The sequence below is a fragment of the Triturus cristatus genome, chromosome 4_2, assembly GCF_964204655.1.
Source record: "Triturus cristatus chromosome 4_2, aTriCri1.1, whole genome shotgun sequence".
In the NCBI taxonomy this organism is placed as follows: domain Eukaryota; kingdom Metazoa; phylum Chordata; class Amphibia; order Caudata; family Salamandridae; genus Triturus; species Triturus cristatus.
Window position 1 is genome coordinate 521,246,293 of NC_140586.1, and position 23,977 is coordinate 521,270,269.

Sequence of the window (23,977 nt, forward strand, 5' to 3'; positions counted from 1 at the left end):
ACTGGCGGCCGAGCCTTCTCCTACATTGTGACAAAAACCTGGAACGACCTGCCCTTACACATCACAGCTGAATCTTCAATTTTGAATTCTGTAAAAAAGTGAAGACCTGGTGCTTAGAATAACCCGCTCACCAGCCCTGGGCCGGGTTAGAACTGCACCTGCAGCACTAGGATACCCTACGCAGAGGTCTTCAAACTTTTTGATGCCGAGACCCCCCTGTCCAAATTTTGTAGGTGTAAGGACCCCCTCCTGACAAATATTTCTGGAACCTGGTACTCCTCATCCTCAACAACCATAAACGTCCCCAATTCCGACAGCAAATCAATTTTATGGTGGGGAAATCATATTAAACAGTGTTTAGCAAACCAAAAGTTGTGGGTGACTGTGGATTGGTATTAGAGACGTATTACACAGTTAAAAAAGAATTACCCAAAAATTCACAATAGTACTTTTTCGCAAATAAAACCAATTATGGCAAAACTTATTTGGATGATAACACCTTTCTGAACAAAAGTGATGAGTGTGCTTGTTTTTCTCCAGAGAGACGGTCAATCTATTATTGCACCTTATAAATACAAGTTTAACACCCAAATATAGCAATAAGCAACAAAACGGTGACCAGTCCCGCTCTGCCAAGGGTCCTTAGTGCGCAGCAACACGTGTCGCTGAATTTTAGTAACTAGCAAACCGGTTGAGCTATAAACACATTTTTTTTGTTAAAATCAGCAGCTTGTGTGGCAGATGATTGTCTATGTGACTTTTGAAGGTTTGCTTGTTTTGTAAAAAGTGTTCACTGATTCACTGTTGTAGCAGTAGCGCATGGTCCCTTAATCTGCCTCATATTTTAGGCTGCAGGCCTCGTATTTATGACTTATACTGACTATAAATGCTGCCTTACCGAAAGCAGCACAAACAGCCTCGCTGCACAGATCTGCGAAGCCCTACGCAAAATTACATTTTACCGTTTGAGTGCTCATTTTTCCCTAACAAGTGCTTTTGACGATACTATTGTTATATGGCCCCGTTTTGGGGTCATTTGTTTATGCAGGCCATAAGGCAGCTATTTTCAGTGGCCTTAGTCAGGGCCACTGGATTTATGCAGCAGGGGAGGCGCAAATTATGCAGCAGGGTTGGATAAATTATGTGTCAAGCAAAGTTAAATTATGCAGCACATTTTGGGAAAGTATTACTTCATTATTTCGACATTTCTAAGCTTGTTAACACTGTCTGGGCATTAGTTGCAACTCATTGGTATCACTTTAAAACCCAAAACATAGCCATAAATTAGAGAATTATTACCAGTCAACCTTTACAAAGGATCTTCCACTGTGCAGCAACACCTGTTGCTTTTTTTTTAATAACTTTTGAACCCTTTTGAGCTCGAAACTATTTTATGTTAAAATCTGCATATTATGCAGATGATGATGGATTATGTGGCAAAAGTAGAATTATATGAAAATCGCTGCAGCCATATAATCACATAATTCCAGTGGCCCTGGCCTTAGTGTTGCACTAGATCTGAGCACAACTTCACTGCCAGGCATCCCTGCTATTGGAAGAATTGAACACCGAAATTTCTCAACTTAAAAGTGAACTATCGTCTAAAATGACGTCAGAGGAACTCACTCAGACACTCACAGAAATCAATGAACAACTTGAGAGACATACGCAGGAAATGAATGAAAGGAAACTCCGGAAGTTCCGCAGGGATACCATAGATTATAAACTTGGGGAAGTTTACAATTGGGCAGAAGTATACGCACGGAGACGTCAAAATAAAGCACCTGGCAATACATCTGATACTGATACTTCACCTATGAGTAGTGATTCTGATATTATACGAAACAGACCCAGAAATCTTCCACGCAAGGATCAAGCTCGTACAGAAGTAATCAGTAACACAGAAATTCCATCAACTTCTGCTTCAACATCTTCTTCTGCGGTTCCTTTTTTAGGGGCAAGCCAACCAGACAACGTAGACCCAGGAGGGGCAAGAAAAGAAACATCTTCAGCACCATCTCTGGAAAAGAGAATGACAAGGAGCCAACGATGAATGAGCCTGATAATCTCGTTATCAACATCTCCTCAACGTCTCTTGACAAGTTTCAGACGAAATTACTTCAGAAAGGATCTTCTTTCGTTCCGACTTATTCTTCAAACCTTTTGGAAGCAGAAGTAAGCTTTCATAAATTTATGCGTAACCTAAGACTCAGACATTTCTTTGAGAATGTTCTTACTGAATCGTCAACACAATCAACCAATACCTTGCAAGGCTTGAAATCTAAAAGCACTTTCGTGGCCCCTGTGAGCCACAAAGTTTTAGACACTTTTGAAACCTTGGTAAAACATGACCTACAACTCTTTTTTAGACACAACAAAATCAAACAATTCAATTTAACATCCAAAGATAAATGTCTATTGAGACATTTTGCCAATGATCCTAACATTACCTTTCTTAATGCTGATAAAGGGGGGTGCACTTGTTGTAATGGATTCAGCGCATTACAATCGCAAATTGGACGAACATGTATCTGACAATAGAACTTACTCAATTCTTGATCACAATCCCACAGCTCAGATTCAACTAATTTTGTGCAACATCATCAACAAAGCAGTCCAAGATGGTACCATCGGAGAAACGGAACGTAAATTTCTCATTCAAATCTTTCCAAAGAGTCCGACATTACGTATGCTACCGAAAATTCACAAAAATTTAGCTGATCCACCAATGAGACCGATTGTCTCCACTCGGGGTTCTCTTCATGAACCAGTGGGGAAATACCTTGATAAACATCTTCAACCATTGGTTCAAGGCATGTCAACGTATGTAAGAGATACTACCGATTTTTTGAACACTCTCCTAAATTTCACTACCCAATGGGATAACGACATGTATTTTTGCACCATCGATGTCACGTCTCTTTATACGTCCATTCCACACAACCTTGGAATGGAAGCCATTGAATTCTTTCTACTTCAGTCACAAATACCACAGGACTTACAAGTTTTTTTATTAGAACTTTTAAATTTTACCTTATACCACAGTTATTTTTGTTACAATAATCGTTTCTTTTTGCAACTCAATGGTACTTCCATGGGGAATTGTGCAGCTCCCAGCTACGCCAATCTGTTTATGCACAAATTCGAATTGGACAATATCATCAACAACGTCCCTTGGAAATCACATTTACTCCTGTTTTTACGTTACATTGATGATATTTTTTTGATTTGGCATGGTCCAAAAATCCTATTAACTGAAGCCATAGATCAACTCAACCTGGTTGACGAAAGATTAAAGTTTACGTTTAACATTGATGAATCCCATATTAATTTCTTGGATGTGTTCATATGCATCAAAGACAATCGCATTGAAACCAACCTGTACAGAAAGAACACTGACAGAAACAACCTTTTACACTTCTCTAGTTTTCATCAGCCTACACTTAAGAGCCACTTACCATTTTCACAACTTCTTAGGATAAAACGCATCATTTCTGAACCCACACAATTTGAACAACATGTTTCCATTATGGAACGCCGTTTCCTTGACCTTGGTTACCCTCCTGAAACTCTTGCCAGAGCCATTGACAAAACATCCATGAAACCGAGGGCTCAACTATTAGACCAACAAAAAAAGTCAAAGTACCATCACGAGCAGTCATCGTCACTAAGTATTCTACAGAAAGTTTTAATTTCAAGAAGGTTATCTTAAAACACTGGCCTATGCTACAAGTTGAATCTGATTTCAAACAAATTTTTTCTGAAAGACCTCTGTTTGCTTCTAAAAGGAGCAAGAATCTTATGGAATTGCTCAAGCCATCCAATCAAGCTCAGCCTACTTTGACACATAAGGGCACTATGCCCTGCCACAATTGTGGAAATTGCAACAGCATTATCAAAGGAAACACTGTTCAGCATCCTACACGCGGATATAACATCAAATTATTTGTCTCAGCAACGTGTGACTCCACAAATTTAGCATACATGTTGAAATGTCCGTGTGGCCTTGCATACATAGGCAAAACAGAAAGAAAGATCAAAACACGCTTGAACGAACATAAGAGTAACATCCGTAATAAAAGTTTGAAATCCACAGTGGCGATGCATTTTAACGAACATAATCATGACATCAGTCAACTACGATTCCTAGTTTGCGAAATCGTTCCCATAAAAGAAGGCAGAGACAACCGAAAATTTCTTATTCAAAGGGAAACAGCTTGGATGTACAAAATGAACTCCCTGGCACCTAATGGACTCAATGATCGCGTAGAACTGAGTTGCTGTGTGTAAACATTTACTGTGTTTTGTACTATGCTTTTGGCTCCAATTAACTTTCTGACTATACAACATACTAGTTCTGATTGAGAGTTACCTTCATTTTTACTTTCTTTGATCTTTTATTGTGCCAACATTCAGTTCTATTCTCCTAAAACTTTCACTATTACATCTTCTTATTTTCACTATTATTTTCATTTTCTAGCGCTGTAGCCCAGTTGATCTATCCGTTATTTCACTCTTACGCACTTTCATATCTAATTCATCTTTTATTAATACGCACAGAGCTATATACCTTTTCTATTTTCAACACATTAAATTCATATTCTTTTTTCAACACTTTATTAACAATTGGTTTTTATTCGTTTTGTATTTTCACGCGTTATTATGCTTTTTACCCTCATGAGTGTCATCTACAGTCAATACATGTTATTATTACTTTTTTACCGTGGATATTCTTGCAGCTAACTTCCGTATATTTGTTTATATTGTTTTTACCCTTACTACGTTATGGTCATTTCATTGACCTGTTCTAAGATGGCCGCCCTTTGGCGTCACTCGCATTGCCCCTTTTTCACTGTTTATAACGGGTGTGAGTAATGGTTGACACTTTTAATTTTTCAACGCGAGCACGCTATATGTTTGATCTGGATCGACTAAGGTAACTTCTTTTTTGATCACTCGAGGAGTTCATATATGATGGTTAACGGTTTTTACTTCTTTTGTTGCACTTTTTTGGGCTTTACGCAATCACGGTGATCCTATTCGTCGATACAAGCTTAGATAACGGTTTTCACTTTTTTTGCTGCACTCATTGATCTTTACGCAGTCACGGTGATTCTCTTGTTGACACAAGCTTATGATTTTCTGTTGACTCAGGCCAGCGGCACCTAAACTTGTTTATACGGATATTGTTTTATCGTTTACATTTCACCCATTGGGAATTTGATCTCATTTTAGTGTTTGGTTCATTTTCCTTTTTATTCTGAGTTCAATAACACACGTTTTGTTCAATTAGGAATCACAGTGTTAACTAACGATAGTTACTCGCTAACCGGTCGTTAAACTCAATCCAATCTTTATGTTTTTAGGATTACTCCTGACGAAGGGTAACCTATACCCGAAATGCATTGGGGATTTTCCTTAGTTACCTCAAAAATCTCATTTTTGAATGGTTGAAGCAGTTTTTTTCATTGAAGTATTCATGATTACAATGGATATGATCTTCAAATAAAAAATTCAAGACTTACCTTGTTGAACGTTTTGGATTAATTGCGACGCAGTCGCCTTATTCACGGCTGTGCTTTCAGAGGGACACCACTCATAGCGGAGTGGTGCAACTATTGCTTGTACTTTTCCGCCTTGGTTTAGAGGACGACTCCTCTTCAGTACGCCTAGAACTTTTCAAATTTTGTTTCATCTGTTTAAACCTGGTGTGCGTGGTATACAATATCATTGATTCCCTGCTACTGACACATATTGTAGTGCTCCGCCCCATGTGTGACGTCTGACACGACACTATGCTCCACGTTGAGAAGAGCAGATGGGTGACGCGCTGGAGGACATGCAAGACACCACGCATCTCTTCCCTAAGCCTAGACAGCAGACTTCAATACACCCAAAGCTCTGGCTGCCCACCCAGATTTCAGAAATACTGGGAGTACTTTTATTTATTTTAATTATGTGGTATTTCAAACTCGAAAAACTGCTACAGTTAGTCAGTAATATACTCGAGGAAAATTTCTTGACAGATATATGCTTGAGAATAAACTGGCCACATTGATTTACAATAGATATGCAATGCAATAGGTCTCGCATTTAAGCAAGTTTAAGCTATTGGATTGGAAATGACAATGCCTTTTATTTAAGTTTTAAAAACCAAAACATAAATAAAAGGCATTGTTATTTACAATGACAATAGCTCAAACTCACGTAATTGCGAGACCTATTGCATTGCACATGCTTGTTTTTCTTGCTCCTTACTGGCCTTCAACACCTCCTCCGGGATACTAATCGCTATATTAATATATTTACAATTAGAAGCGCGCACTTCACAGCTCATCCCAAAGCTTTCAGTGATTTGATCAATGAAAGCCAGTACTGGCTCCCAAGCATTCTTTACAGCTGCAAATTGCCCTTTATGTTTTCAGATGAACTCGTAGCACATATTTCTATTCTTTTCAGGCAAGCGGGCATCCTGGAAGGAAACCTTGTTTAGCTGTCTGATCAGGTCCCTCCGATTTCACATCCCAAGAAAACACTCCCTGAATGGCATTGCAGCTTCTAGTATTTTAATTTCACAATGAACTGTCTGGGGACTTTTTTTTTCCAGAGTCCAGGCAGAAGTGAGGCCCGGGAACGCACGACCCCCTTCCCATGACTCCACGACCCCCGTGGGGGTCGCGCCCCACAGATTGAACTACCAGGTGGTAGTGCACTTTACAAATACCCAAAACATAACATAGCAACTACATCACATACCATTCCACACAAGCAAGGTTATTCTACTCTACATACCTGTAGCTAGTCTTGCTTTGCTTGGAATCCTAGGACTTTTATGCAGCTCCTGACCCAGTATGCACATATTACATATAGTACACGGTTTAGCACTACACCATGCAAAGCCATTTAGCACTGTGCTTGAATCAGTTTACAGTTGTTTCCAAAAGTTGATCAACTCCTTTGTTTGCGTCTCATACTAACACTTTTGTTGAACACGTGCCGGCACTAATCTATTGTAAATCAGGGTCTTCATACGTTAAAAGAGGAAGCGTTTCAGTCTGTCATCGTAGGATGCTTTGAGACCTGCTTCAGTACAGGCTGCCAGCTTCAGTATGGTTGTCCACGATACGTTCTTCACCAGATAATCGCAGAAGGCAAAGGAAGAAAATGCAAAGGCCGTCACTGAAGGAGTTAGAAGTGCGCATAAATATAGAGTAAGTAAGTATGTCGTAGCACATTGGACACCAGGGTTGAGGACTAATAAAAACAAAAAAGCTAGGCCGCTACTCCCTGCTAACATGGCACTACTCGAGGCCTCTGTCACGTGCCGCAAGCTCCGCCCATTGTAGAACCCACATGTTTCTTTCCTCTGCGGACATCTTGGCGATGCATCAGAGAAGCTGTTTGTTGACTTCATGTGAACCTTGTTTGTTCAGCTAATCTCTGCCACATGTGCCCATGACATGTAGCTCTTTTCGGGAAAGAGGCAAATGAAAAGAAAACAGCACCTGGAAACACAGGGCTGGCACCGCGGTCTCAAGGTATGCTCGGCTCATTGTGAAGTGTGTCACCGCCCACCACATTGCTACTGTTGACTTTTCATCTGATGTGCGTATTTGAGACCTCGTTGGATGTGTCAAGAGAGTAGGATTCTCATTGGTGTTTGAGAGGGTGAGGGGCTCGGCATCACGCAAGGAGGGGGACACCAGCTCGAGTCCTTTGGACAGCTGCACCATCATGTCCCAGGCTCGTCTGCCCCCACGGGTGGCGCACACATGGCATCCTGCAGGACACATGAAACGGTCAGAGGCTGTTTGTCCGCAGATCCAATCAGATTCAACTTTGTAGTCCACAAGTCAAGGACTTTTGCTAGCGGAAGCCCCTTTCTCTTATTCAAACTTTATATTTTTTTTTTATCTCTGCTCATCCTGCAAAAGCAACAGGAGAGAACAAGTACAAATAAATAAATAAAATTGTCGCAGGGAGTTACGGTGCGGTTGTAGGTTGCAATTATGCGTGGGTGAAAAGAGCCATGTGAAGTTGGACTGTTCACTAACATTACCAAATTTTTCATAACTATGTGCTAAAAATTCCGAAGTTGTATTTTTGTGCAAAAACATTGATGGCAATAAAGTATGAAGCCCATCATCCATTAGGAAACCTGACTGTAGAAGTTGTTCTCTAATTCTAATTCTCAGCAAAATTAACCCGCAAGCCGTGTCTTGATAAAGAATTATGGGGCATATTATCAAGACAGGCGAAAAAATTATCGCCGCTTTAGCGGCAGAAAACTGCCGCTAAAACGGCGATAATGGGCTTGATAATATGCTCTATGGAATTGCAATTGAAGCCCATATTAGACGTCCTTCACATCTAACATGGGCTTCAATTGGAATTCCATAGAGCACATTATCATGCCCATTATCGCCGTTTTAGCGGCAGTTTTCTGCCGCTAAAGCGGCGATAATTTTATCGCCTGGCTTGATAATATGCCCCTATGAGAATACAGCCAGGAGGTACGGCAGTTTGCGGAGCCGGGAAATAACCAGGAATATTTGGGCTGGCTTAGGCGATAACATTTCTTGGGCTGCTTTATTTGCTACGAGCCATGCTTTCTGAAAGTAGCCTGCAGCGAATCAAATAGCCGTCTTGTTTCTTGTCACCCTGATTGGATGCGGGATTTATACCTGACATGTTTTTTTGCCACATTATGTGTTTCTCCCTCATGTTTGTTTGCCTAAGGAGCATTTGTGTCTATAATACTTTTATAGATATACCAGTGCTTTACATAACCAGGTATTGTGAGGTAGTGGGCACTTGCTGTTCTCAGCTTTGGCATTAGCCACGATCTTTTAATTTAACTACAATTATGTGCATACTGTGCTTACTTTATTGGGGCTTTAAGCGAGCCATCTTCAGTCATAATTCTTTTATTGTGTCGTTCTCGTTTTTTCTTCCACCCACAACATCTCATGGCATGGGACAACTGTCAGCCCACCTCAGCCATGACTGGAATCCCAGCGCGTGATGGCGCTGTCCTATTCAGCAAGGAGCACATCCACCTGCAAAGTAGTTCTCTTGAGTGCCAGGGATTACTAACGTAGGGGCATATTTACTAGGACAGCGATAAATAAACGCAAAGCGCGGTTAGCGCTTGTTTATTTATCGCCGCCAATTGCAGGAATTTATCGCCCTGGTAACGCCTTATTAACAACGCGTTACTCCAGGACGATAATATTCCAGGGAAATGGGCCAACATCGCCGGAAAACCAGCGACGTTGCACGCAAAACGGAGATAGCCTTGGTGATACGACCCTGTGGTCGTATCACCATAATCCACCTCCCATGTTAGCTATGCCTTAGTCAGGAATTTAACAGACGTTAAATTCCTGCGTTAAGGCATAGTTAATGGGATTTAAAATATCGCAACCCCTCGTTGATGATATCACGAAGCTGGGGTAGCGATATTTTCCCATGGTGTTTTGTCAGGCACGCCTCCTTTGCATCTCATTAGAGATGCAAAGCGAGGCGTGAACAAAACGGGAGCTGAAACAAGGAAACACGCGCTAGCTTGTCCTTGAAAATAATGCAATATAATTATCGCCGCTTTTCGGCCGAAAACGACCGCAAAAGCGGCGATAATTATGTCGCCAGCCCTTGAAGATATGCCCCCCAATGTGTACCTTTTGAGACCAAAAATGCTTTTGTTTTTCGTTCGTGTTTTATAGACTAAGGGCTCGGAAGCAATACCAACAATAACGTTTGGCAAAAACTGTGACAATGTACAGCCAGCATCGCAAAAGCCAAAAGGCAGGTGACAACCCCATCCCTGTTGGTTTTACTAAAGTATGTTTAATTTGAAAGGGAGAGTAACAGCAGTTCTGAGCAAAGGTGCAATATGATTTTATTTACATTTGTTTATATGTGGGTTGTTGTGTCTGTATGGGGATAAGAAAGTGTTTCTTTTTAATATATACTTTTAACTGTTTGTTTTATAATTTTTAATTTATCATATTATTTATTTTATGTTTAAATGATGTATTAGATATTTTTTGTGAAAATTGTAATTTTGTAATTATTAATTTATAAACTAGATAATTGATTCTGTAAATTAATTGTTTTGATAATTTGTATATTAATCCATTTTTATGGATAAGGTTTCTATGTTATACTTTGATAGTTTAAAAAAAATTAATTTGCATTGTTAATTTGTGTTAGTATAATTTTAAGTTGTTGCTTTGGGTGCTGGGTTTTTAGGGTAATTGGGTCGAAAGTATTGTAAATCTACTTGTATTGTTTTAATTGGCAATGTTTTTAAAATAATTTTAGTTCTAATTTTAATTAATTCAGTGATTTTAATTTTTATTATTTCTATAAGTTATAGATTGTAATACATATGATATATTTTTGTATATACATGCAAACATAGTTAATATTTGTTTTATCCATATTTAGTTGATTTTTTAAATATAGGAATGGGAGAAGCAAAACTGACACCTCCATAGTTCAACATTTCCCTACTGTTGGATATGTTGGAGTGGGAATAGTCCGCAACAACGGACCCACAGCCACCAGAGACAATTTCCACGATGAGTTGAAGGCCGTCACCACCTGGATGAGAGACAGGTCCCTTCAAAATCAACTCAGATAAGCTCAAAGTCCTCATCCTGAGACCCACCCCCTCCAATTGGAATGACTTCAGGTGGCCCACCGCACTGGGAACACCCCCACAACCACGGACCATGTACAAATCCTTGGCATCATACTGGACTCCTCTCTCACAATGAAGTACCAGATCAACACCTACTCCTCACGCCTTCCACACGCTTCAAAAGACCTTCAGATGGATTACCACTGAATCCAGAAAGACGGTCACCCACGCACTCATCTGCATCTGATTCGAATATGGCAAAACACTCTGCGTCGGTGTCACCCAGAAACTCTTCAGAAAACTACAGAACGTTCAAAACACCGCAGTCAGGCTGGTCCTCAACATACCCTGCTGTAACCCCATCACGGAACACCTGCAAGAACCACACTGGCTCCCAGTCAACAAAAGAGTCACTTTGAAGCTCCTCACACATGTCTACGAAGCCCTTGACAACGCAGGACCAGCATATTTGAACCACAGCCTCACATTCAACATACCCACCAGACACTTCTGCTCCACCCAACTGGCCCTGGCTACCATCCCACTGATCCACAAGACCAGAACCGGAGGAAGATCCTTCTTCTACCTCGGCACCAAGACCTGGAACTCCCTGCCTCTCCACCTCATGCAAGCCCAGTTGCTGACCCAATTCAGGAAGGATCTCAAGATATGGCTCTTCGACTGAACCCCAGCACCCAGATGGATCAGCAGCCCCCATCCCCACCAGTGCCTGGAGACACTCAGGGGTGAGTAGTCATGCTATATAAACCATGATTGATTGGTAGATTGATTCAAAGCCCTGTGTTATGCCCAAAGAATACTACAGGGCAAAGGCCCGAAATATCTCCTCCCTATGATACATTTGTATCACCCCATGCGCTGTCTGAGATTGTCTGGAACGGAACTGGTTAGCATTCCTAAATACAACAGAAAATGCTTCGGTGGCATCTCCTTCAGGCACCTGGCTGCCAAACTGTGGAATTCACTGCCCCTGCACCTCAGACTGGAGACATCAGAATCAGCTTTTAGAAAACATTTTAAAACTTGGCTGTTTAGGAAAAATCTCACCCCTGAGGAATACTCCGCCCAGTCCTCTCTTAATGCCTTGATGGAATCCAGTGTGGGGACACTCCGTAATGGAGTAACCAAGCGCTATACAAGCTGCAAATAATAATAATAATAATACCTGATTGAGGCATAGGTTTATGTGTAGAGCTGGTGGAAGTGAATTACCTATCTTTGTAGCAGTGCCAGAAAAGGACTGTGACTTTTCAGTTCTGCAATCAGACTGAAGGGCTTGGAGCAGTGAAGGATTTTTTAGAGAGATTATGGCATTCTTAAATTGTGCTCTTGCTTCAGTGGGTAGTGCTGTGGTCAAATGTATTGTGTTCTGAAATAAAGCTGTCTGCCGTGTGGAGCACAGGTCTGAGGGGAACCAGGTACATTTTTGGGAGTCCAGAGAAAAGTGAGTTTAGACAGTCCTGGTCTCCTTGCCACTCTTCCCTGTGTACAGCCTCACCTCCCACAGTGAGACTCGAGTCCTTCCAGGTTTGGGGCTGCGGTACACCTCCTAGTGGTTATTGTAATTTGTAATTGGTTTTGTTTATTGGCATCCACTATAGAAATCGTAATTTAATTGGTTCTAGTGTTGACATCCATTACAGCACATTATTAGTTCATTTTTAGCCTTTCTATTTCTTTTGTTGTTGTTGACCCTTCTGCTCTCCTGCTATTTGTCTCATGCCTGCTGGTTCTCACCCGTTCCCGCCCCCAGCCTCTTGCCTCCCATCTCCCTGACAGCCGCTTCCTACTACTTATGCAGGCTGCTGTGCAGCCGCTGTGCAGCCGCTGAGCTGGCAAGCCCATCTGCACCCATCCAAACCTGGACCACGCCCAGCGCCAGAACTCCTGGCCCTCCCACCATCCACCACTACTTTGCACTCCGATCAAAGCAAAAACAGCTGCCTCACATCTTCCCCAACATAGGCAATAGGACCCTTCACCTGCTACAACTGTGACTTCGCCTGCCACACAGGACCTCCTGCCCACACCGGACCCCACTGTTGCCTCACACCACTGACCTGTGGTTTCCAGCTCAATCCACAGGAGCGACGAGGAATTCTCCACACTCCCAAAGCCTCTCTATGGGCGTGAAGAATGCAATGAAACACCCCCACAGAGGGACCTCCGGAGATGTGGGGACCAAAGCCGTGGAAATTAGCACTTCCGATCCCCCAGCTGGTTTTCTTCAGAAAGAGCAGGAAGGAATAACCTAAAGGGAAGACAAGGAGGAGATCGTTACTTAAACCTACCACCCCCAACGACTGATAGATAGCAGGAGATACCTAATGCTGGCGTTATGTATGACACACACTGTCCCTTACCAACTGGACATCTCCTAAGGCCAAAGGAAGCTTGTGAGGACGCAGCAGTGCAGAATAGGGGCGATGAAAACAATGGTATGAGTATACTCCAGCAGACTGAACATAAGGAGCATAAGACTCCTACCCTAAGGATGCAAACTAAAAGAGAGGAATAACACTCTGCTATAGTTCTAACCACTATCTACAGAGACTGTTCCGTAAGACAAATGAAAGGTGCTTGGAGAGTCTGTCTGGAGAGCACAACAATCGATACCACACAAATACACGCGTTAACCAAACAGATGCGGTCGCGTATCTTTCTAAAACAAATCACACGCTACCGCGTTTTAAATAAACACACGCGACCGTGTTTCTTTCCTACCATTAACACCACCAGTCACTGAAGTGGGACGCAATTCTAGGAAGCCGGGGAGCGGGACATGTGTATCCGATCAAGCGGCATGGGAGCGGGGATCTCGGCAATATCGCACTTCAAAAGGGGAATGGGAATCGGGGCAGATATCGGAAGCGACCACGTCTTTGTGGATTTAGACGACGCGGTCGCGTTCTCTGCAGCGAGAAGGGAAAGCCTCAACAGCCTCCTATATGCAATCTAGGAAGGCGGGGAAATTAGCGAGCAATAGCTCTTAACACCGTTCAGGAGCCTCTCATTCACAATGAAAAGGGTACACAGCAAGACACAAAAGGGGCGTGGAGTGGTTCCAGGAATCCGAAAGCCAAGCACCGGCTTCTCGGCAAATCAGGGTTTATAAGGGGAGGGAGCGTATATAAACTCCACCTTCACTAAGGGAGGTAAGGGATCCTCTACAAAGTGTGTGTCATCAGAAGGCCAGCCCGAAACACGCTCTTTTAAAGTTTAAAGGCCACGTAAGAAACCTGACCCCTAACACTCACACTGTGCCCGATCAGATTACCCTGAACAACCCAGAACCGCTCCAGTGCATTCTGCTGAATGCCTGCTCCTTCTACAAACATTCCACTGAAATCTGGAACAGCATCACCACCTTCTCCCCGGACGTTGACATCATCACTGAACATGGATCAACCCCTCCTCAAAACCCCTACATCACCACTACCCCCCTAAAGGCCATAGAATGATTCACCAAGACTGCACCAACAAACATGGCAGGGGCATAGCCATCATCTTCAGGGAACCCATCCCATGCACCACCACCAAAGACGACCCCACGCCTCTCATGGAACATCTCAACTTCCATCTACAGACCAACGTCAAGACCACGATAAGAGACACCCCCACCTTCAGGCCCCCGGGTCACCATCCAGTATTCTGCAATGCCATCTTCAACCTCGTTGCCCCTTTAGCCATCGACCCCCACTACTACATTCTACTTGGTAACCTCAATTTTCATGTCAACGACCCCACAAAGCCAACACCGCCACCCTCCTGGAGAGCCTGAACAACATTTGCCTCACCCAGCTGGGCACCGAACCCACGCACAAGGCCGGACATACACTCAATGCTATCTTCACCTCTAGCGACAATCAAATTAACTCACATCACAGAACTCACCTCGACTGACCACGCCATCAGTCACTTCACTTTCTCCGACACCCAGAATCCTATCACCAAGCACCACAACACCAACCACTGCAGCTACAACAAGATAACCAAGATGCAATGGACACAGGTGCTTAGCACCACACAACCCGAAAACCTCAGCAGACCTTGACCAGGCAGTCCAGAATTTTTCTGCCTGAATACCTAACTGCGCTGACAGAGTCGTCCGTTGAAACCAGCAAAGGCCACAAAACCTCAAAGCAATCCAGTTGGTACACCCCGTGCTCAGATCCACCAAGCACAGCTTCTACCAACTCGAGAAGACATGGCCCACCACCAAGAACCCCTCCGACAGGGCAGCTCACAAAGCAGCCCCAGCAACTACCACTGGCACCTCAAGAAAGCCAAGAGACCAGTCATGACTGCCCGCTTTGACACCACGGCCATTCACATGAAAGAGCTCTTCCACCCCTCCCAAGAATTCTGCGACACACTCATGGACTGCTTCCATAGCAAAATCGTCACCATCTACAACTTCGACTCCCAACCCACCTTGCTCAGCCTCAACAACCTCAAATAAAATAAAAAAAACAGCGGAACAATCACCACCTGGCCTCCACTTACCACCATAGCCAAGATGTCATCCATCCACTTCAGGGTGCCCACCATCCACTGCCCCCACCATCTTTTTAACCTCAGAACCAACCCAATCAGCACGTAACTCACTAGCATCCTCAAAACTTTCATCTCCACAGCAACCTTCCTGGAAAGACGGAAACACGTAGAGGCAAGACTCATCCTAAAGAAACCGTTGGCCGACCCCAGTGACCTCAAAAACTACAGACCAATCTCCCTGCTCTCCTACCCAGCAAAGGAACTCAAGAAAGCCATCAACCAACAGTTCACCAAATACCTAGAACACAACCACCTACTCAACAGCCCTCATTCAGGATTCCGTGCCAACCACAGGCTGTGCTGATTGCGGCCGCAGATGACATCAGAACTCTCCCCACCCATGGAGAAACTGTGGACTTGATCTGCCTTGATGACTCTTCTTTGTTTTACACCGTCTCCCACCACACCCTCATTGATAGACTCTACAACATCGGTATATAGCCAAACGCCCTCAAATGGATCGCCTCCTTCCTCACTGGAAGCACGCAGAGCACCGACTGCCCCCCTACACCTCTACACCTAAGGACATTACATTACTCAGCCCTTTGGTTTACGGAGGAATTGGCCCATCATCGTAGGCAGTGCAAAGTCGCTGAGCGGGCCTGGAGTGCCCAATACGAACCGGAGGCCAAACAACTCTATAAAACTATGATGAAAGCGTACCATGATTTAATACTTCAGGGCAAGAAACGCTATTTTGCTAAAAGGATTGAAGATGCGGCAAACTCCTGTAAGGAGATTTTCTCAATTGTGAGAGAATTCACTAGCCCGCGGTCAATCTCAGCGCAGGACGCTCCGGTGGAGACCTGGGCCAACACTATTGCTAATTTTTTCACCGCTAAAATCAGGCAAATTCAGGATTCTTTTCCTCGGAGACCTATAGTTGACTTGTCAACTTCGTCGATCGAGACAACTCCCCCGTTGCCTCCTGGCCCAGTTCTGCTACACTTCCCGCCCCTGTTGGCTGACGCATCTTTAGCCTTGATGAGGAACCTCAAATCGGGCTCACCGCTAGATCCCTGTCCAGCTAAATTTCTAGCGAGAATGGCAGATATAGTTAACCCTATAGCTAATCCCATTCTTAATCTTTCCCTGAGTCAGGGATCTTTGCCCCAGTCCTGGAAACAGGCCATGGTCATCCCTCTTATTAAAAAGCCGAATCTTGACCCAGAAGTGCCTTCCAACTATAGGCCTATCTCGCTCCTTCCAGCACTTACCAAGATCCTGGAGAAACACGTTCACAGCGTGCTTTCTAACTTCCTGGAGTCGAATGAGATACTTCATGAATCCCAATCGGGCTTCCGCTCCAACCTGAGCACTGAGACGGTGCTCCTGGAAGTTTCTGAGATCGTGAAGGAGGTGCTGGATACCGGAGGCAGGGTGATGTTAGTTATGCTAGACCTGTCGGCGGCGTTTGACACCGTCCCCCATGAGGATCTCCTCATTAGACTACACGACATCGGACTGGGGGGGACGGTGCTCAATTGGTTTCGTTCCTTTCTAGCCAACCGCCGGCAGACGGTCTGGGTCCCACCTGGATCTGCCGAAATGCCGCCATTGGGAGTCGGAGTGCCTCAGGGCTCCGTACTGAGCCCCACTCTATTTAACATCCTTATGACCCCTCTGGCGACACTGGCAGAGTCCTATGGGGCCCGGATCGTCTCTTATGCTGACGACACCCAGCTTCTGTTCACCTGCCGTAAGAGCGAAGAGTTCGATGGAGGAAGGATCCGCGAGTGCCTTGGGGCTGTTTTTAATTGGTTTCAACTCTGCAGCCTCAAGTGCAACTCGGACAAATCCGAAATACTATTCTTCGGGTGCCCATCGGAACCAGATTGGCATGGATGGTGGCCTGCTGACATGTTCCCTCCAAGTCAGTCATCCAAGTGGGCTAAGAACCTGGGAGTAAAAATTGATAATGAGCTTTCGTTAAAATCCCAGGTTTCCACTCTGACGGGAACATGTTTCGGGATCCTTAGAATGTTGCGTAAATTCCTTCCCCTTCTTACTGAGGAACATCGGAGGATAACTGTCCAGGCACTTATAGGATCCAGATTGGACTACGCAAATGTGCTATATCTGGATCTGCCAGAATATCTCCTTCAGCGTCTGCAGGTGACCCAGAACGTGGCTGCTCGAGCGATCTTTGGTCTGCATCGTCGTATTAGTGCCTCTAATCTTCTTCTTGCCCTTCATTGGCTTCCTGTACGGAAGAGGATACTGTTCAAGGCCATGACCCTAGCTCATAAGGCCTTGCATGGTGATGGTGCAAAATATCTCCAGAAGAGGCTGGAATTCTACCGACCTACACGATCCCTTAGGTCGGAAACATTAGCTCTGGCTCGGGTACCACGCATCAAAAGGGCCCGCCTTGGTGGCCGGTCCTTTAGATTTCTTGCCCCTCAGCTATGGAATTCCCTACCGGTGCCCTTGAGGGCTACGTCGAACTTGCTTGCCTTTAGGAAAGACCTGAAAACTTGGTTGTTCTCTGGTTAGTCTGCTCTCTCTTGTAGGCGCCTGTCCTTTTACTGTTATGTTCTTCCAGCTCTCTCTTTAGGTCTGGAGTACAAAGCGCCGGGACACTCCTTTGGAGTAGCCGTTGCGCTATATAAGTCCCATGTTAACATAACATAACATAACATACGGCATAGCACATGGATCATCCCACAGCCCCATCCAGTTCAACATTTACATGACCCCCCCTCGCAGAACTCGTCAGATCCCACAGACTCAACATAATCTCCTATACAGAAGACACTCAACTAGTCTTCTCACTCACCAAGAACCCCCTTCAACGCCAAAACCAACTTCTGCAACAGAATGACCGATGTAGCAAAATGGATGAGAGACTGCTGCCTCAAACTCAAATCTAACGAAATGGAAGTTCCGATCTCTGGCAAGAACACCTACACCTGGGGCTACAGCTGGTGGTCAGCATAACGCGGCCCTTCACCCACACCAACCGACCATGCACACAACCTTGGCATCATCCTCAACAACCAACTGACCATGAAACAACAAGTCAACACAGTCGCCTACTCCTGCTTCCACACCCTTCACATGCTCTGCCAAATCTTCAGATGGATCCCACTCAACAGTAGAAAGATCATCACACAGGCCCTCGTCACAGCCGCTTCGACTATGGCAATGCTCTCTATGCTGGTATCTCATCCCAGCTCCTCGTAAGACTCCAGACTATACAGAACGCCACTGTCAGACTCCTCCTGGACCTCCCACATATCAATCCACACCTCAGGAACCTCCATCCAGAAGAAATGCCATTTCAAGATCCTCACACACGCCTACAAACCTCTACATGATTCATGACCAAGGATCATCCTATATCAATCACCGACTGAACTTCTATCTGCTATCAAGGCACCTGCACTCTGCCTTACTCACTCTCGCACCCCCCCACATCTGACACAGCTGCAGTGGAGGCTGCTGCTTCTACTACATCACCACCAAGACCTAGAACATCCTGCCCCTCCACCTATGTAGAGCACCTTCCCTGGTGGACTTCAGAAAGAAGCTCAAGACCTGGTGATTCGACTGACATGCAACACCCTCAGTGCCCTGATACACCGAGCGGGGAAAGGGCTACACTTTACAAATGCTGACTGATTGATTGGTGGATAGTCCAGTCTGGAAAGAAATAGTGGCTGTATTATGGAGTTTTAGTCCTGATTGGCAGTGAACTGTCTGATGCCTAAAATTAACCTGAGTTGGCATTGAGAAATGTTCGCTATAGCAGCTATTTCTCTAAGTAGGTTGAGCTAGTTAGCAAGTATAAATCCCAGGGATTTGGTATTAGCCACTATTGCTAATTTATAATTGAGATGGGGTGTGATTCCAACCACACTTGGGACAAAAGTGCAGATTTTATTTTACTGGGATTAATAGTGTAGAAGAGGAGGTAGATTTGGGGCCGTGGGGACATCTTAGATAGATATGAGGGTGTTTATTGCTTGATATGGTGTTCCCTATTTTAGCATTTGAGAATGGTTGACAAATAGAAGTTAATCTATTTTAGAAATTCACCCTCAACGCCCATCCATTTTTTCAAAATATTAAACAGAGGGAGGTGGGTGACTGCATCATAGGTAATTGAGAGATCTAGGAGAACAAGCAGACAGGAGTCAAAGAAGTGAATGCGTCATTATCAACTTGTAGCAGAGATGTCTTTGTGCTGCAGCCATGTATAAATTTGATTTGGAAAATGTCAAGGATATTGTTGGATGTGAAGAGAAAACTGTGATGCCACACAGGTTTTTGACATCTTACCCAAGTAGGGTAGGGGCGAGACAGGGCAGAAGTTATGGAGCCATTGGCATCAGCTGAGGGTTTTAAAGAGAGTTGAGCCTTGGCCGTTTTTCTAATAATTGGGCATAGCACCTTAAGTTGGAAATTCAACAAGGTTGTTCAGTGAAGTAGCAGACATTTGGCAAACTCTTTGCTAATGTTACATGGTCAGTAAAGTGGTTCGATGGTTTAACCTTAGAACTATTTTCAAGTAGATCTGACCCTGAGACTTTGTCAAAGTGAGATGTGAACTTCTGAGCTTTTCAGATTAACATGCAGTTTTCTGGGGTTGTCGGATTCTGTAGGAGTGACTGTTCAATAGATGTTACTTTCTCAGAGAAGAAATAAATACTTGGTTCAGGAGCATGTACTGTGCTGTTTGTGGAAGGGTTGTTTAACAGTTTAATCACTTCGCAAAGAAGCCTTGGTTGATTTTTTGAGGATCCCAGGAGTGTTTTCATGTGTCAGGATTTAACTCTGAAAAAATGAGGTTCATAGCTTATTTTGGCAGCTTGAGGTCTATATAGATTAGACAGAGAGGAGCATTGTCGCAAATTATTCTTGAGTATTTGTAGGCATTTTCCTTCAACATAAAGTTCGTTCGAGAACCATGCGGGTGACTGTTTTTGTCTTTTGTGTTTGCTTTCAGCGGGTCATATTCATCTAGCAGGTCCTTCATATACTTATGATATTCATCATTTGCGGAATTAATGACTTGCTGATATCCAGCTTCCCTTGAGCCTTGTAGCCAAGAGAACTAATGTCAATATTTTAGTGTCACAAAACCATGTTTTCTGTCTTCTGCTGTCCTGAGGAGTTCTGGTGGACAACTGGGCAGAGGAGTTGGCCTAATGGCTAGGGCGGTCGACCACAAATCTGGGTAACCCAGTTCGAGTCTTGGCAACGACGCTGAACATCCTGTGATTCTGGGCAAATCACTTAATCTCCCCGTGCCTAACAAAAAAATTAATGTGTCCTCATGGAACGCAACTGGTGCTATGTAAAGCGCTCTGATACCTGATTTGGGTAAAGTTCGTGCTATATAAACCTCTGTAAAAAAAATGTAAACATTTTTTTTTTACTTTATTGGGGTCTAAAGGTGACCTGACCAATTAACTGGGATGGGGTCATCAGCGCACAGTAATGTATTCTTTGAGAAGATAAGGTCAAGCAGGGAACCATTAGAGTGTGGAAGATTTTGCCCATTTGGGAAGAGAACACATTAGGATGCTTGTCACTGTAATCTCCTCAATGCAAATTGAAATCACTTATGAAGATGCTGCTTCCAAAATGATCATTTGGGAAGTGAGGAACTTCAAACCTTCCTCAGTGAATGAGCTATTTTCATCAGGAGATTTGCAGAAGATTTTTAGTTTGAGAGTACAGGCTTTGGACGCAGAACTTTCAAGTGATAGGCGTTGGAAGACGTGATAGTGAATTGTGGGTGTCTACAGCTAACAGCTAGTTCTCCACTGTTTCTGTCTTTGCGTCATGTCTAAGAATGGAGTATTGTAGGGGGATATGGCAGTCAAAAACACTATTTAAGGAGTCATTGAGCCAGGTTTCTATTAACATCACCATACATAAATTGATCTTCATAATAGTGTCAGAGATCTTCATGCAATGTTTCAACTGAAAAACAGCAGTTATGCAGTAATCATCGGCACAGGATTTCTGGGAAGTGCAATGGGTACTTGAATGAGGTTACAATGTTGCTTTTTTGGATGAAGGGCAGGAATGAGGAGGAAGTGGGTGGTGCAGGATTGTGGGGATGGTGAATTTGAGTGGAGCTTTATCTCTCACATTCAAGGGATTGGTGCTTATGTCTACATAACTTTCGACCAGAACATGTATATCACCATCTTTGATGTAGACTTTTACTCTATTGAGTCCTGAATCAAAGTTAGCCCTAGGCAATGTATTTCCCTCAGGACTATTCTTCAAAACAGGATCTTTGGGTTGGAGAACAGAATGAGAACAACATTTGAGGCTAGACAATCTGATAATTGAAACACCACTTGTCAAAAGGCATCATTTTCTTTTGGTACAGTAGAGTGGCAAACGCGATCTGGGTATGTCTCAGAGGGTAGTGACGTGAAACATTCTTCCAGTGTTGCAGTGAGACTTTGCATTTCAGATTCAGATATTAGCTGCAGAGATCTGAAAAGTGTAAAGGGGGGATTGCTTAGGTGGGGACTCAAAAGGATGGCTGGAACAGGAGGGAGATTGGAAGATTAGGATATCAGAAGAGAAATGAAGAGAGGAGTGAGGAAATGGGGAGCTAGATGAAGCAAAGGCTGAATTTGAACTTGGGAAAATTTAAGGAGGACTAGGAGTTGCAAGATTGGTAGGGGACTTAGATCAGGGCATCTATTGAGAAGACAGAGAATGATAGTCTGTGAATATTAAGAACGTTGATGATCCCCTATGACATTTTGGCAAATAAAGTTCAGGATTAACAGAAGTCAGTTCCAGGTGACAAAACTTTTATATGACACAGCTGTGTACATGGCACCGCTAGCATATCTAATAGACTCTTTTGGCATCTGTGTCGTCTCATATGCTGATGACACACAATTGTTACTGATCTACAACAATAGTGAGCCTGAAAAATCAAACAACTTTGCAGCATGCCTATCGGCTGTGATGTGATGGCTAAGGGATAATGCCCTACAGTGCAACGCTGACAAAACAGAGTTTCTACTGTTTGGTAACAATCCCCTGCTTGGTTTGTCCACTGCTTGGTCGGTTGACGGCACACCACCTCCCCCTCTACTGAAATGGACAGGAACATCGGTGTTTTCATAGATACCAATTTCTCCTCCAAGCCCCAGATCACAGCTATAACTAAAACTTCATACTGGATACCAGGATGCTAAAACAAAGTTTAAAACTTCTGCCCTAGGACACCCAGAAAACTGAGGTTCAAGCCCTTATTCTGTCAAGAGTTGACTATTCTAACATCTTATATCTTGATATACCGGATTACTTAATACGAAAATTTCAAAAGGTACAGAACATGGCCATATGCCTGCTGTTTAACCTTCCCAAAGGCACCTCACTTTCTCACTACCGTAACCAGCTTCACTGGCTTCCAGTGAAGAAGAGGGTTCTCTCTAAAGGACTGACAGTAGCACATGCAGCCTTTTATAGGACTAGCCCCAATTATACACAGGACAGACCGACTCCTTACTGTCCTAATAGATCCCTGAGATCTCAATCATCCCTTTAGCTCTCTATCCCTCTTACCAAACTAAAGAAATGGAGCGGCTCGGCCTGCTCGGTATTATCAGCCAGATGTTGGAATTACCTCCCGTTAGGTCGGAGAAGCATCCAGGATATCAAAATCTTCTGTACGCACCCGAAAAGCCACTTGTTCAAAGACTAAGCTGGTTCGTCTTCATTGGCTCTGGCGCCAGGACACTCTAGTAGTTGCCATGTTCTTAAAAAGTCTGCATATTCATTCATTCTATTCATTAAAATTGAGGGATTACCACTGAGGACTTACTAGCAAGGGGAAATAGAGAGGCAGCAGAAACTGAGTTGAGGGAAAGGAAGAGGTGATAAAATAAGGCCAGGTAAACATCATTTGATTGAATCATGACCATGCATTACTAAAAATGGAAGTAAGAGAGGTTGCTACTGAAGTGTAATTAAGGGGAGACCTTTAGATTTCATTCATCCCATGAAGACTTTTGGACAACAAAGGCCTACTGCTCACAAGGCTTGACAAAAAACACAATACAGAGACTACAACTAGGAAAACAGAGGGAATATTTCATTTCAACTACAGAAATCATCAAACTCATCACTGAAAAGATCCATATCACACAGCCTACCCACGAGCCAATGCCTATAGTCTCTGTGAAAAACCACAATCAAAATGTCACCCCGATCTGCCAAGGGAGTGAATGTATGATTCTGCAATTTCAATTGATATTTTTATAGACTGCAGTTAGGCATGCAGTGTGCACGCTTTCCTAAACTGTTTTGCACTTCTGGTCTACTGTCTTTTTACTTTTATTCGGCCAAATACCAAGGGCCTCAGGAGGTCCTAGGCATTTCCTTTCAATAGTACATTGTGAAGGCCAGAACTAACACTGTCATCTGCTTCCTGAAGGTGTATAATGAGAATGAGTACATCCGTCCATGGACTATAGATGCTTACTTATGTGTTTGTGATTGCTGACCTATTGGTACTAATGAACTAAAAAAGACCAGACAAAAGACCAGACAGCCCAACTTTGCCTGAGCATGAGTAAGCACTGGGACAAAGCAGTGTGTTCCTAAGTCTGATGAAGCAAAATCATATTTAGTAGCACAGTTGGAATGGTGCAAAAGATTTCAAAGTGTTCAACCTTTCACAGAAAAAAAACCTCTACATCCATATTCAGCTTTACAAACATTGACGGCAATCAGTAGCTTGTTGGTGGGATGTACAGCTAGAAT